Raw genomic sequence first — 12,424 nt, 5'->3', positions numbered from 1 at the left:
TATAAGTAAGAGCACAGTTAACAAGCCTGCTCCATCAGTAGAAAGAAAGGCTTGTTGGAGATTAAGCTGCAAAGGCCCTCCGTCCTTCTCTCTCTCTGTTTCTTTCTCTGTCTCTCTGTCTCTCTGTCTCTCTGTCTCTCTCCGTCTCTCTCTCTCTCTCTCTCTCTCTCTCTCTCTCTCTCTCTCTCTCTCTCTCGGGTAGAAGAGAGCAGAACCAAAATGGTAGGTAAGGAAGCACATTTATATTTACGACGATCCGTAGGGTGGGTTCTTTGAACTGGTACAGGACATTTGGATTGACACTGAACTACTGGCCTTGCCCAAGAATTTTGTCCTTTGGGTCAGGTTAAGGGAGGTTGCTGTTACTTTAAGGGAGGCTGCCCCTAAGTAGAAAACAGCCCTTTGGCCTCCCTTTACCCAATAACAATCCTTGTGTTCACCCAGCCAAAGTCCTCCTGCTTAGAGCTTTGCACCATCACTGACATGTTGGGTGCTACTTTGAACATAGTAATAGGCACCACTGTGAATGTGTTTATTGACTGAGTCTAGGTGTGGAAGGTGCGGTGGAAGGAAGTCGCGCTCCACCTCAGATGAGGGAAAGCAGAGGCTGTGGTGTGTTCATTTGCCTCCAGCACCAGTCTGCAGAGGGAGATACAAATTTACATTGGGAAACCACAACCAGATAGAACAGGAGTGGTGCCCTGCCTCCCAGTATGTAGCCCAGTCTGACCTCTCTGAAGACCAGCACCCTGTTTCAAAGTGGTAGTGCAGAGAGGACGAAGCCTCCCATGCTTAGTGGAAGAGGACTTGAATAAGATTCTGTCCAGGCGGCTCACCAGTTTTACTCATGTCCCATACTTGGGTGCACGCTTCCTCCATTATCCTCAGGCTTTTTACATGATTGCTCTGCCCTCCTCTGTGTTGCTGGGCTTCATCAGTAAGCTCCTGCATGTAAATAAATAGGGTGTAGGGCTTTGGATGCCTCTGAATTGTGGGGTTTTTCAGTTAAGCAGTCCATGTCCTTCCCACGGAGAGAAACGTCACATTTCTTACACATGTCCTTAAGACGGAGGCTGGCATTTTCTTGGGGGCCTTTACAAGCTGCCTTAGCCAGCTTCATATTACCACAGTGAAATACCTGAGGCAGTTTCAAGGACAGTAATCTCAGTTTCTTCCCATGCCTTTTTCTGCTCAGGAGACAATACCACATCCTGGCAGGTGAGTGTGACAGGACCAAGTGCTTAAAGCACAGAACAGGGGAGAGAAGAGGGAGACATTCTGCCCTGAGCGACCACAGTCTATCAGAGGCATGCCTCAATAATGCAAACCCCTCCCACAGTGGACCACTGGAGGATACTCAATGTCCACACTATGGCAGGAGCTTATTAACTCTGGTGACCACTCACGTACAGGGACAGAGCCCTTGAGTGGGTAGTGACTGGTGGGGAAGAGATTGTGAAAGTCACCGTTTTTGAAGTGCCTTTATTCATTTGGGTTGATGTAGCCACTGCAGCTGCTATAGACTCCTTTCAGTTTTAAGGAGTATCTGAGCTGCTGGTGATGTCACATGCCATTAATCCTAGAGGCAGGCAGCAGAGGCGAGCAGATCTATGTGCCTTTGAGGTCAACCTGGTTTACAGATTGAATTCCAGGACAGGCATGCCTACACAGAGAAATCTTGTCTCAAAGAAACAAAAACAAACCCCCACAAGATTATAAAAAAAAGAATGTCTCTGAATGGACAAAGGGATTGGGAGTGTAAACCCTGAGCTGAACTTAGAGCTGACTTCAGTCTACTCCAGGAGGGTCACCATGGGAAGCTAGCCTCCCTCAGCCTGCTGGGGCTGTTTGCCCATGGTTGGACATGATGTTTAACTAGTACATCTTTAAGCACCTGCACAAGTCCTTGAGGAGATTGGGCCTACTATGGTTTCCTCAAAAGGGGAAAGGGGAGCTTTGAGGCCTCAAAGAACCCATGGACTTGGCAAGGGTCATGGGATCCTCAAGGGGCCCTTGGTTAGTAAACCCCTCCTTTTTTCACCTAATGAAGCAGTTGCCTAGGGTAAGAATCTTTGGAAGAGCATATGTGCTTGTATATAGCCCGAAGGAAGCCCTCAGAGGTATACATTTGTGACCCTGTCCCCTGCTTTGGGTGACTCTCTGTGTTATAACCTCTTATGAATCTAAGGGGAATGCTTCCATAGTGTGGCTGCTTTTCAGTTGAGCACAGAATCCCACAACAGAATCGCTGCTTTGGAGTTATCCACAGTCCTGTGGTGACCTCACTAAACTCATTGGTTCGACAAGCCAAACTAAATGGAATTCTTCTTTGTTATGTGTCTTCTGTGTTTGGGGTGGACAATCCCTTCTGCCCAGCTCCTCGGTGAAAGTCACCTGGCACATGAGACCTAAAAGAAACTGACAGAATAAAAGAGAAGGGTTGCAGTGCAGTATCTGCTGGGGGAATCTATGCACGAGCATCTTCCTCTGTGAGGCCTGCAATGGCACATCCCCTAGCTATGGTGATAGTTTTATGGCCACTGCTACAGATAATAAAGCCTGTCTGGATGGGTCTGGGAACAGCACGGAGTGGGCCATGTCCTGCAAGCCAATGGTGGCTCAATGTTGCCTTGCCTTTAGAGTCTGCACTGTGAGAGTGAGCTGACAGGGACTTTACTTAGCTGCCTTCTCAGCACCATTCCACCCCGGCTTCTCTGAGCCCAGAGTGGTCACACTGTCCCCCCAAGTGAGGAGAAGTCCATTTTGGAATATATCCTCCTCCTCTTTCCTAGGTATGGGCTTTTAATATGGGCTTTGGGGTCTTTCGACCCTTAGGCTTTTATTGCTGTGAAGAGACAACCATGAACATGGAAAGTTTCACACAGGAAAACCTTTTATTGGGGCTGGCTGACAGTTTCTGGGGTCAGTCCACTATCATTATGGTGGGAAACATGGGGGCCTGCAGGCAGACATGGGGTTGGAGAAAGAGCTGGGAGTTCTACATCTTGATCTGTAGAGGCAGGAGGAGACTGTGTGCCACACTGGGCATAGTTTGAGCATAAATGACCTCAAAGCTGCCTTCCACAGTGACACACTTCTTCCAACAATGCTACAGGGACTCCAACAAGCCACACCTCCTAGTGGTACCACTCTCTATGGGCCAAGCATTCAAACACAGGAATGGCCTTAAAGGGGACAAACCTATTGCAGCCAGAACAACCAGCCTGCTGTTTGTGATGGGTTCCTTCACTGCCTAAGCTTGGCTGTGCTGGAACTTTCTCTGAGTGCCTGAGGGCACCATTCCTTGTATTCCATTTAGTATCTTTAATCTATTTATCTCCTTGACCACAGGGTTTACCTCCATTGCACTTCCTCCTTTCTCCTTGGACCCTACATTTTGTGTGTTTCCTTGTTCATCTTGCTCCTATTAACCAAGCACTCTTCATAGGAGTGAAGAGTAGCTCGGTGTGGTGGCCCACCCCATTAACCAGTGGTCTCTGACTGAGAGAGCATAAAGGTCAACAGGCCACAAAGTACATGTGACATCTATCCTATGGATGGTTTCAGCTAGCTGGAAGATATGGTGGGAGACAAAAATACCACTGTAATAATAATTATAGGACTAATAAAAACATTAGGCCATGCTTCTAAATTAACCACAATGTATTGTCGCTCAGCTAAATCAAGTATCCACACCTTTAAAAATCATACTTTGTCACAGTTTAGCACGGAGACTAGCTCCCAGAGAGAACACCCAAACTTAGAACCTACTGTGGGCAGAAAGGATACAAACTGAGGAGAAATAAGAACACAGAGCTGACAGCCTCTAACTGATCTGCCATACCTTCCTGTAAACTCAAGTTGTTTCCCAAACTTTACCTATTAGAAAGATGGAAGAGAAGAACAGTTTCTTAATAATAGTGGTTTTTTTCCCCAGCCCAAACCTTCCAAGGTGCAAAAGACACACAAGCTGGTTTAACGCACATTCCTTCCTGGGCCAGAGCATTTCACAGGTGCTGCTCCAAGCTGCCTGTGGGCTCTACTCCTACAGGGCTACGATGGCTGCGACACATGGCAGGTTGGACAGGCAGAACTAGGAGGTCAACAGTCTTCTAGACCAACCTGAGGAATGGAGTTAACCACCCAGATTGTTTAAAAAATTAGAAACTGCTATGGTCCCTCTCCGAGTTGCCATAGCAGAAGGCTCCTTTTTCTTTTTTGGCTTTGTTTTGACTGTCACTGTTATGGATTTTTTTGCAGTGTGCTTAGTGGTGATCATAATTTTCTGTACCTTCTCTAAGGGAGTTCATGGGAAAAGCAGTAAAATATCTCAGCGGTGTGAGGCTCAGTTAGCGACTATTAAAAAACAAACAAACAAACAAACAAACAAAAAACTTTTCTCTGTAGACTTGATTACAACTGAAATTTTAAACTCCTTACCTATGAGTCAGCTCTTTCTAAAAAGGGTCCTCCTAAGCAATTTGACAATAACTAAATTGAAAAAAAAATGGACAGGGCTTTGCTTACTAAAACCTAAATTGACACAACTGACCCAAGACTTAGAATTTTCTTGTTTCCTTGCATGATTTTTGCTTAAGATTTTTAAAGGTTTTGACTGCAATTGAGATCAAATATTGGAGCAGCGAGGTGGTGACAGAAGCCCATAATCCGAGCACAATAGAGTCGCAAACAGACAGATCTCTATGAGTTCTAGACCAGCCTGGTGTACATAGTCAGTCAGAGTGTGACCCCCCCCCCCGATGATAAAATAAGCTACTTACAAAGACAGTCTAAGACTCAAGATGACAAATTTCTCCTTAAAATTACTATGTAATCTCCTTTTTTCATAAAAATAGATTATATGTCCTTACTGATCTAAATTTAGATATGCATCAATCTGAGGTTGATGTGAAGAAAAATAATGTCACACTGCTTCGTCCCAGTGGTCAGCCTAGCACGAAATGCCACACACGTGTGTGGATGAATGGCTTTTCCCTCCATTCTGGGGAACCCAGCAGAGACATCATTTTTAGGCACTCCCAGAGGAAAAGATGAGTGAGTAGCTTGTAGGGTACGCACAGGTCCTGAGAGTGCACTGTGGGAGCTCTGGTCTGGTTACAACAACTTCAGATAATCTGGGTCAGATGGTCTGGTGAGCTGCACCAAGCATGTACCAACATGGGACAGTGAGCCCCCTCCATTCACACTCTGGGGCCTCTGTGGATAGAAGGCATTTGAGAGGTTCCCAGAAAGAAAGGGGCCCCACAGCTGTCCCCTTGTGGTGAGGGAGCACTGTGCCAAACAGGTTCCCAGTCAGCCCTTTGCCCTGTAGGGCACTGTAGACAAACACCCAGGAGCTATTTTTAGAGGTCCAGTTATCCCTGACATTGGCTTTGCATTCAGTACGTGTGTAGGACCTTAGAGAGGACTGCAGAAGCCCCACCCCAAATAGAAGGCACCCAAATGGTATTTCCACCGATGTGTACTTGGAAGAGCATGCAGATCCAACTCCCTCTCCAAGCATTCAGTGCATGATGCCCTTTGGGGACTTCAGAAAGAGGAGGGGATCTAGTGTCTGTCAGTCAAGTTATGAGCTCTGAGTCCTTCCCTGGAACTGTACCACAGAGGGACAGGCATTGCAGGCAGACAGGGAGACAGACTGGGATAATCAAGCTATTGTGTATGAGTTTAACAGTGGTGAAGGAAACTAAGGCTGACTTGTATGAGTGATCCCCTCACCAAGCTTCCTCATCTGCCTTCTGGGACCTAAGGGTCAGGTCATGCCAGGAAGGTTATAAGTGGTGGTTTGTGATTCTGAGTGCTTAGAAGATGCCTCCGTACTGACATATAGAAAGGAGATCCTAGTCCACCCTTGCGGGTCCACCAGGGCTATCAGGCTATCAGGACCAACTGACAGCACAGGTTGGACCTGAGAATCACTTTCTAGATAGAGGCCCTGGATAGCGGTAGTGCAGCCTGCCACTGAGCAGGGCCCATGTTATTGGTCTACACAGCACAGGAGGGCTCTCATACTCCCTCAGTCCCGGGGTTCCTTGGTGTTGTTACCATGGGCATCTTCATTTCTGCTTGCAGTACTTGAAGTGACAGAAGAGCCGGACTTGTCCCAGAGAGAAAGGCCTAAGATATGTAGAAGTAAGGGAGCAGGGCCAGAAGGAGGAGCAAGGAGACCTCTGAGTCAGCACATGAATAAGCTCTCCCTACTGTCAGCTGGGCCTGGTGGTGGGGAAGACTGTGGACCAGAGATGCCACCTCTGACTTCCTGCTCTGGGGACCTCTGAGGCGGGGATCATCGCTGTCCTTGACCTGAAGCATGGATGTCACTGATGGAGGTCAGCAGGGGACTTGTGAGGAGTCAATAGGACATCCTTCAGAATCCCCAAAACAAGAGTGGACCCCTGCTCCTCTTGCCAGTCTTGAAAAACACCCTAGGCGTGCTCAGATGGGCTCTGTCTTCACTCTTGTCTCCTCCTCAGGAGGATGAACCTGCCTGGTAAGGGAAGGGTATATATACCAAGGCAGTAGAGGGAGCCATGTGAGGTTACCAGAGAAGGTGTCCATGATCAGCCATCCATCCAGGTGAGCAAGCACAGTAAGACTCTGGTGCCCCATATGTGACCTCCTCTCCCTGGTGGGGAGGCCTAATAGCACTCAAAGAAAGAATAAGCAGGCTACCAAGATGAGACTTGATAGCCTATATCCAGCATGGTCTCAGACCTAGGGGAGGTGAATAGAGTGAAAGCAGGAGGGTGGAATGGGAGGATACAAGTGACAGGATAGCAATTGAGTTGTAATCTGAATAAATTAATAAAATTACATTTTTAAAAAAAGAAATTAGCCATTGATGGGACAGAACCAACTCCACAGGTCAGGGACCATATAGAGCCTGTTATGTTGGGGAATGGTCTGAAGTATTTTGATGCTAATTACTGCTTGCTGTCTCTGTGACTCACCTTTTGCTTAATAAAAAGCCATCCCACCTGGGAGGGCAGAGGAGACAGCTTGGGCTAGGAGAGAGAGGAATCCTGGGAAGAAAAAGGCAGGACTGCCAAGAGGAGGAAGGAAAGAGACCTGAGGAGAAGAGAGGAAGGCAGCCATGGGTTAGATGGAGGAGAAGCACATGGCTGGCTTGGATGGAGAATTTGGCCCAAATGAAGAACATTAGCAAGAATTTGGTGTTATGGATGCGAGGTAGCCTGACAGAAGTTATAGGAAGCAGAAGGCATGGGATTGAGGCAGGATTCCCATGCCTGCCCCACCATCAGAGGAAGTTTAGAGGATTGATATCTGCCCTGCCCAAGGTTAACTAAGGCTATTTTAAAATACAACACGTGTCTGTGTCTTGATGGATTGCCAGCAGGGCCTACAGGCAATACAGATAAATTTTTAAAAAAATACTGTTATACCCATATTCTGCTTCCTGTGGAGCACTAAGGAGAAGCTGCTGTGGATGGCCTCTCTTAGGCATCTTGAGTTAGGCTGAGTGAGGTATCTCTGGGTGGTGATGACTAGTACCTAGGATTTGAATCATATCAGCAGTTGGGGCCATCTTTGTAGTGTAAAAGGGATTCAAAGTTTGGACCTTCCCCCAAGGACTGTGGCTATCTGAAGCTAAGAAAAATGAGGTGGCACGGTTTGGCTATGTCCCGGTGTCTATCCCGCAAAGCAGGAAGGGTCTTTCTTACTTAAAGGACCTCAGGCAGAAATCTTTGGCCAGATTCATTCTGGTGGAAAGGGAAGACATCAATAGGAACAGGTAAGATGAACGCACATCAGGTGTACTTCAGGAAACCCTATTTTAGATAGGCATAGCTGGGTCATGTGCATGTCATGCAGGATCAGTCCCACCACCACCATCACCCCCCACCTTTCAGCACCCCGAGGTCAACAGATGACAGCCCCAGCTCACTTGTCCTGAGAGGGGTTAAGATCTCATGGAGGGGAGGAACTTGACCTGAGCTGGAGACATCTGTGAGGCTTGTGATTTCCCAGTCTGGACCCATCCAGGTGAGAAGTCCAGGGACTATTTAAGCAAACTGCAGGCCAGCACACAGGCAGGGACTCACAAAGCCTTCCCAGGATTGCTATTACACAAACAGCCTTGGGCAGGGCTCTCAGTCTGAGCCCCAGGCCCTTTTTCCTTGATGAAGTTGAGCAACTTGACCCAGCTCATCTGAGGAAAGGTCAGTATGTCAAGATTCAAACGTAGAACTGACAGAGTTTCATTGTCCAAATACAGGATTTCTGGATGGCACCCACTTTTTGCTTGGTATGAGGTAGGCACAAAGCACGACTGGTTTAGACCCAACTAAGTGCTTTTTTCCCTGTGGCCATTTGTCCCTCCTGCCAGAGAGTTGCCTGTGACTTAGCATTTCAGCCTATAAAGTAGGTCAATGGGCAAAGTCATTCTCTTCTGTAACTTTTTTGCTGGTGACATTAGGGGCGCTGTTATTGGGGTCTAGACAAGCTGAAAAGCTAGTCAAAGGCTGGGTAATGGGGCACTTACCAAAAGCATCTGTTTATCTGATCCAGCTGAAGAGACAGGGAGTAGTCACATCTGCGAGACTGGTTTACATCAACTTTCAGCAGGTCCAGCTCTCAGCAGCTCTGGATGGAGTCTGTTAGCCAGGTAAAAACCTCTTGAGACAAATACAGAATAGGGACAAAAGTTAAAGTTGTGTCTATAAGACATCTGGGGTAGGCTTATGCATTTGAGACCCAGTAAAAGCATGGACATTCTTTTCTCAGTCCAGAAGACTTGGTATACAGATAGGACAGACTTGTTTTTAGCATGATGAAAGGCACCCTCAAGTCTCTATTCAGAATACCACCCAAGGGAAATTAAAATCTTGGGCTTGGGACTGAGTAGTAAGTAGTCAGTGCTCCATCTTATCAGAACTTTTATCGCTGATCTCTCCAAGGCCTTTATCAAGAAGTGGTGTTGAATTTTGCCACACGATTTTTAGCATCTAATGAGATGATCATGTTTTGTTTTTCTTGCTGCTTGTTTTTTGATGGATTACATTGATGGATTTTTATATATTGAACCACCTCTACATTCCTGGGATGGAGCCTACTTGGTCATAGCAAATGATACCTTTCATGTGTTCTTGGATTTGGTTTGCGAGTATTTTTTTTATCAATGTTCATAAGGGAAATTGGCCTGAAATTTTTTTCTTTGATGGGTCTTTGGGTGTTTTAGGTACAAGAATGACTGTGGCCCCATACAGTGAGTTTGGCAATGTTCCTTCTGTTTCTATTTTGTGCAAGAGTTTGAAGGGTATTGGTATTAGCTCTTCTTTGAAAGTCTGGTAGAATTCTGAGCTAAAATCATCTGGTCCTGAGTCTTCCCCCCCCCCCCCCCCCCCCCCCCGTGGTTGGGAGACATTTAATGACTGCTTCTTTTCCTTAGGGGTTATGGAGATATTTAACTTGTTTTCCTGATCTTGATTTAGATTTGGTAAATGGAACCTACCAAGAAAATTGTCCATTTCATTTAGATTTTCCAATTTTGTAGACTATGGTTTTTTGAAGTAAGACCTAATGTTTCTTTGGTGTTTTCCCCCAATGTGTGTTGTTATGTTCTGGTTTTCCTTTCTGATTTTCTTGATTTGGATATTTTCTCTCTGCCTTTTAGTTAGTTAGTGTCTTTTGTCTATCTTGTTGACTTTCTGAAAGAACCGCTTTTTGCTTCAGTTCATTCTTCACTCTTTGTCTTGTCCTCTGTTTCTAGTTTGTTGACTTCAGCTTGAGTTTGATTATTTGCAGCCATCTACTCCTCTTGGTTGTGTCAGCCTCTTTTGTTGTGGAAGCTTCGAGAGGAGCTGTTCAGTGGCTAGTATGGAATCTCCCCAATTTCTGTATGAAGGCACTTAGTGCTACGAACTTTCCTCTTAGTACTGCTTTCATTGTGTTCCATAAGCTTGGGTATGTTGTGCCTTCATTTTCATTGAATTTTAGAAAGTCTTTAATTTCTTTTTCATTTCTTCCCTGGCCAAGTTGTCACTGAGTAGGGAGTTGCTCATTTTCCATGACTGTGTAGGGTTTTTGTTATTTCTGTTGTTGAGATCCATCTTAATCCATGGTGATCTGGGAAAACACAATGGGTAATTTCAATTTTTTTGTATAAGTTACGGTTTGCTTTTTGACCGACTATATATTGCCAATTTTCGAGAAGGTTCCGTGTGGCCTTAAGAAGAAAAGCTATTCTTTTTTGTTTGGGTGAAATGTTCTGTAGATAACCATGGGGTCCACTGAATTCATTCCATCTGTTGGTTTAATTATTTCTCTATTTTTTTCTGCCTCAGTGATCTGTCCATTGATTATAGTGGGGCACTGAATCCCCCACATTTGAGATGTCTGTATCGATGTGTTTAAAGCTTTAATCATTACTTTGGTCTGGGTTTTTTTTTTTAGTTTTTTTGTTTTTTGGTGTTTTTTAAAAATAAATCTGGGTGCCCTTGTATATTGTTCAAAGATGTTCTGAATTGGAATGCCCTCTTGGTAGGCTTTTCCTTTGGTGAGAATGGCATATTCTTCCCCATCTCTTTTCACTAATTTTGGTTGAAATTCTATTGCTTCATGCTGTACTACTCTATTAAACAGCTGGCTCTGGAGTTGGATTAGACAACCCGTCTCCCAACCCAAGCATGCTTGTTTTAAAATTTCCTCCAACATACCTGTTGGGTCAGGAGACCATCTGTCACTAGGACAAAGAGAGAAAACAAAGCTAAACAGCCCAAGAAAAGACACTACGAGAGTTCAAAGGGCTACAATATAACTTGTACCTTAGGATCTTAAAGAAAACTTTTTTCTGTAAAATTGTATTTATTATTTACACAGCATGAGTGCCTGAAAGCCAGAAGAGGGCACCAGATCTCACTATTGATGGTTGTGAACCACATGGTTAGTTCCTGGATATTGAACTCAGGGTCTCTGAGCCAGGATTTGTAGTCTATCGAATATCGTTAAAAATCCCTAAAGAAAACTGAAAAAAACTGATGTTAGCATTTTCTGAGTTCCTGTAGATGTTCGGTTTTTACACTTTTCTGTTTACTGCCATCTAGGATAGGTATAATTCTATTATTCTACAATTAAATGGCTTATATGACAAATACTGAATAAGCTTTTCAGGGTATCTGCCTACATCTGCAGACACACACAAATGGGTAAAAAAAATACAAAAAAAAGTCAGTCTAAACTATCTTGTTTTTATTTTTTGTTTTTTCTAATGGTTTTTCAAGACAGGGTTTCTCTGTGAGTATCCCTGGCTGCCCTGGACTCGCTTTGTAGACCAGGCTGGCCTCAAACTCACAGGGATACACCTGCCTCTGCCTCCTGAGTGCTGGGATTAAAAGCATGTGCCACCATGCCCGGCTAAATATCTTGTTGGTAAGGACCAAACAAGCTCCCTTTTGAAAAACAGACTCCATTTTGCAAAGGAAATTCCATTTTGTGTTCAACCTAGCCAAGTGCTGAAACCAGGTTCCAGACTAAGCACAAACTAGCCTAAGCAGAAAAAATATTCCCTGGCAACACAATCAGCTCACTTTGGGAAAGCCAAAATTCATTCACTGCTGGTTAAGCTGAGCAGCAGGGGATCTGGCACATAGCAACAACCAATTAGGAGAGGCCAGGCCAAAGTTCCTAATGCCCCCATGACTGCTTCAGCCAATATTTTCTATAGGCCAACTGTCCTACACCTATTACCCAAACATGAAACTCTAAGGCTTGTAACTCTCTGCTTGCAGCTTTTCTACCCAGATGTCATCCAATCATATACTGTAGAACCCATTTCTTTGTCTAAAACCTATATTTTAAAAACCCTCTCATCTGAGACCCTAGGCCACATCCTTGTACCTGCTGCGTCAGCGCGTCTGAGGTGTGTCCTGAGTTAGAACCTGCAATATAAAGACATCCTTGCCACTGCATTTGGACTCGGCTCTTGGGTGGTCTGTTCAGAGAGTCTCTCAAAATTTCGACGTAATATTCTTAATAACTCCAAATATGCCTAATAAAGAAAATCCAGAGCTGGACTAGTGAACAATTAATATTCCTTCCAAAAAGGAAATAGTTAAGACGATTGAAACTCCTGGGAATATCCAGTCCACATCCAGCCCACTTAGGAAAGCACTCACAGCCCCACCCACAAGAGTTGCTGCAGCACACACAAACAGGCTCCCTCTTCTCCACTGCATTCATTCAGTAGTTTTGCCAACACTTTAAACTTCACCCAGCCCTCAGTGTGTCCATCAGCTAGCAAGACAGGAGGCAGACCTGTCACTGCTCAAAGCTCCTTCTTTGGCTTGCAAGCTCCGCCCACTATGCCTACATCATCAGCCTCAGCTGCACCTCAGCATCAAGCCCCATCTACCACTACTACCTAAACCATCACAGCCCCACTCAC

The 12,424-nt window shown here is 45.2% G+C and overlaps 1 long non-coding RNA gene across 1 annotated transcript in view; it reads right to left on the bottom strand.

Moving 5' to 3' along the window:
• Positions 1-12,196, bottom strand: part of LOC311601337 — a 31,747-nt gene extending 19,551 nt beyond the window's left edge. The window contains exon 1 of the long non-coding RNA XR_014780528.1: positions 12,164-12,196. This is a non-coding gene — a long non-coding RNA (uncharacterized lncRNA). The remainder of the gene's footprint in view (positions 1-12,163) is intronic.
• Between the last annotated feature and the right edge of the window lie 228 nt (positions 12,197-12,424).

This window comes from Acomys minous (assembly GCF_964271855.1).
Source record: "Acomys minous genome assembly, chromosome: 7".
Lineage (NCBI taxonomy): Eukaryota > Metazoa > Chordata > Mammalia > Rodentia > Muridae > Acomys > Acomys minous.
This window is presented reverse-complemented; position numbering and strand designations above follow the sequence as displayed.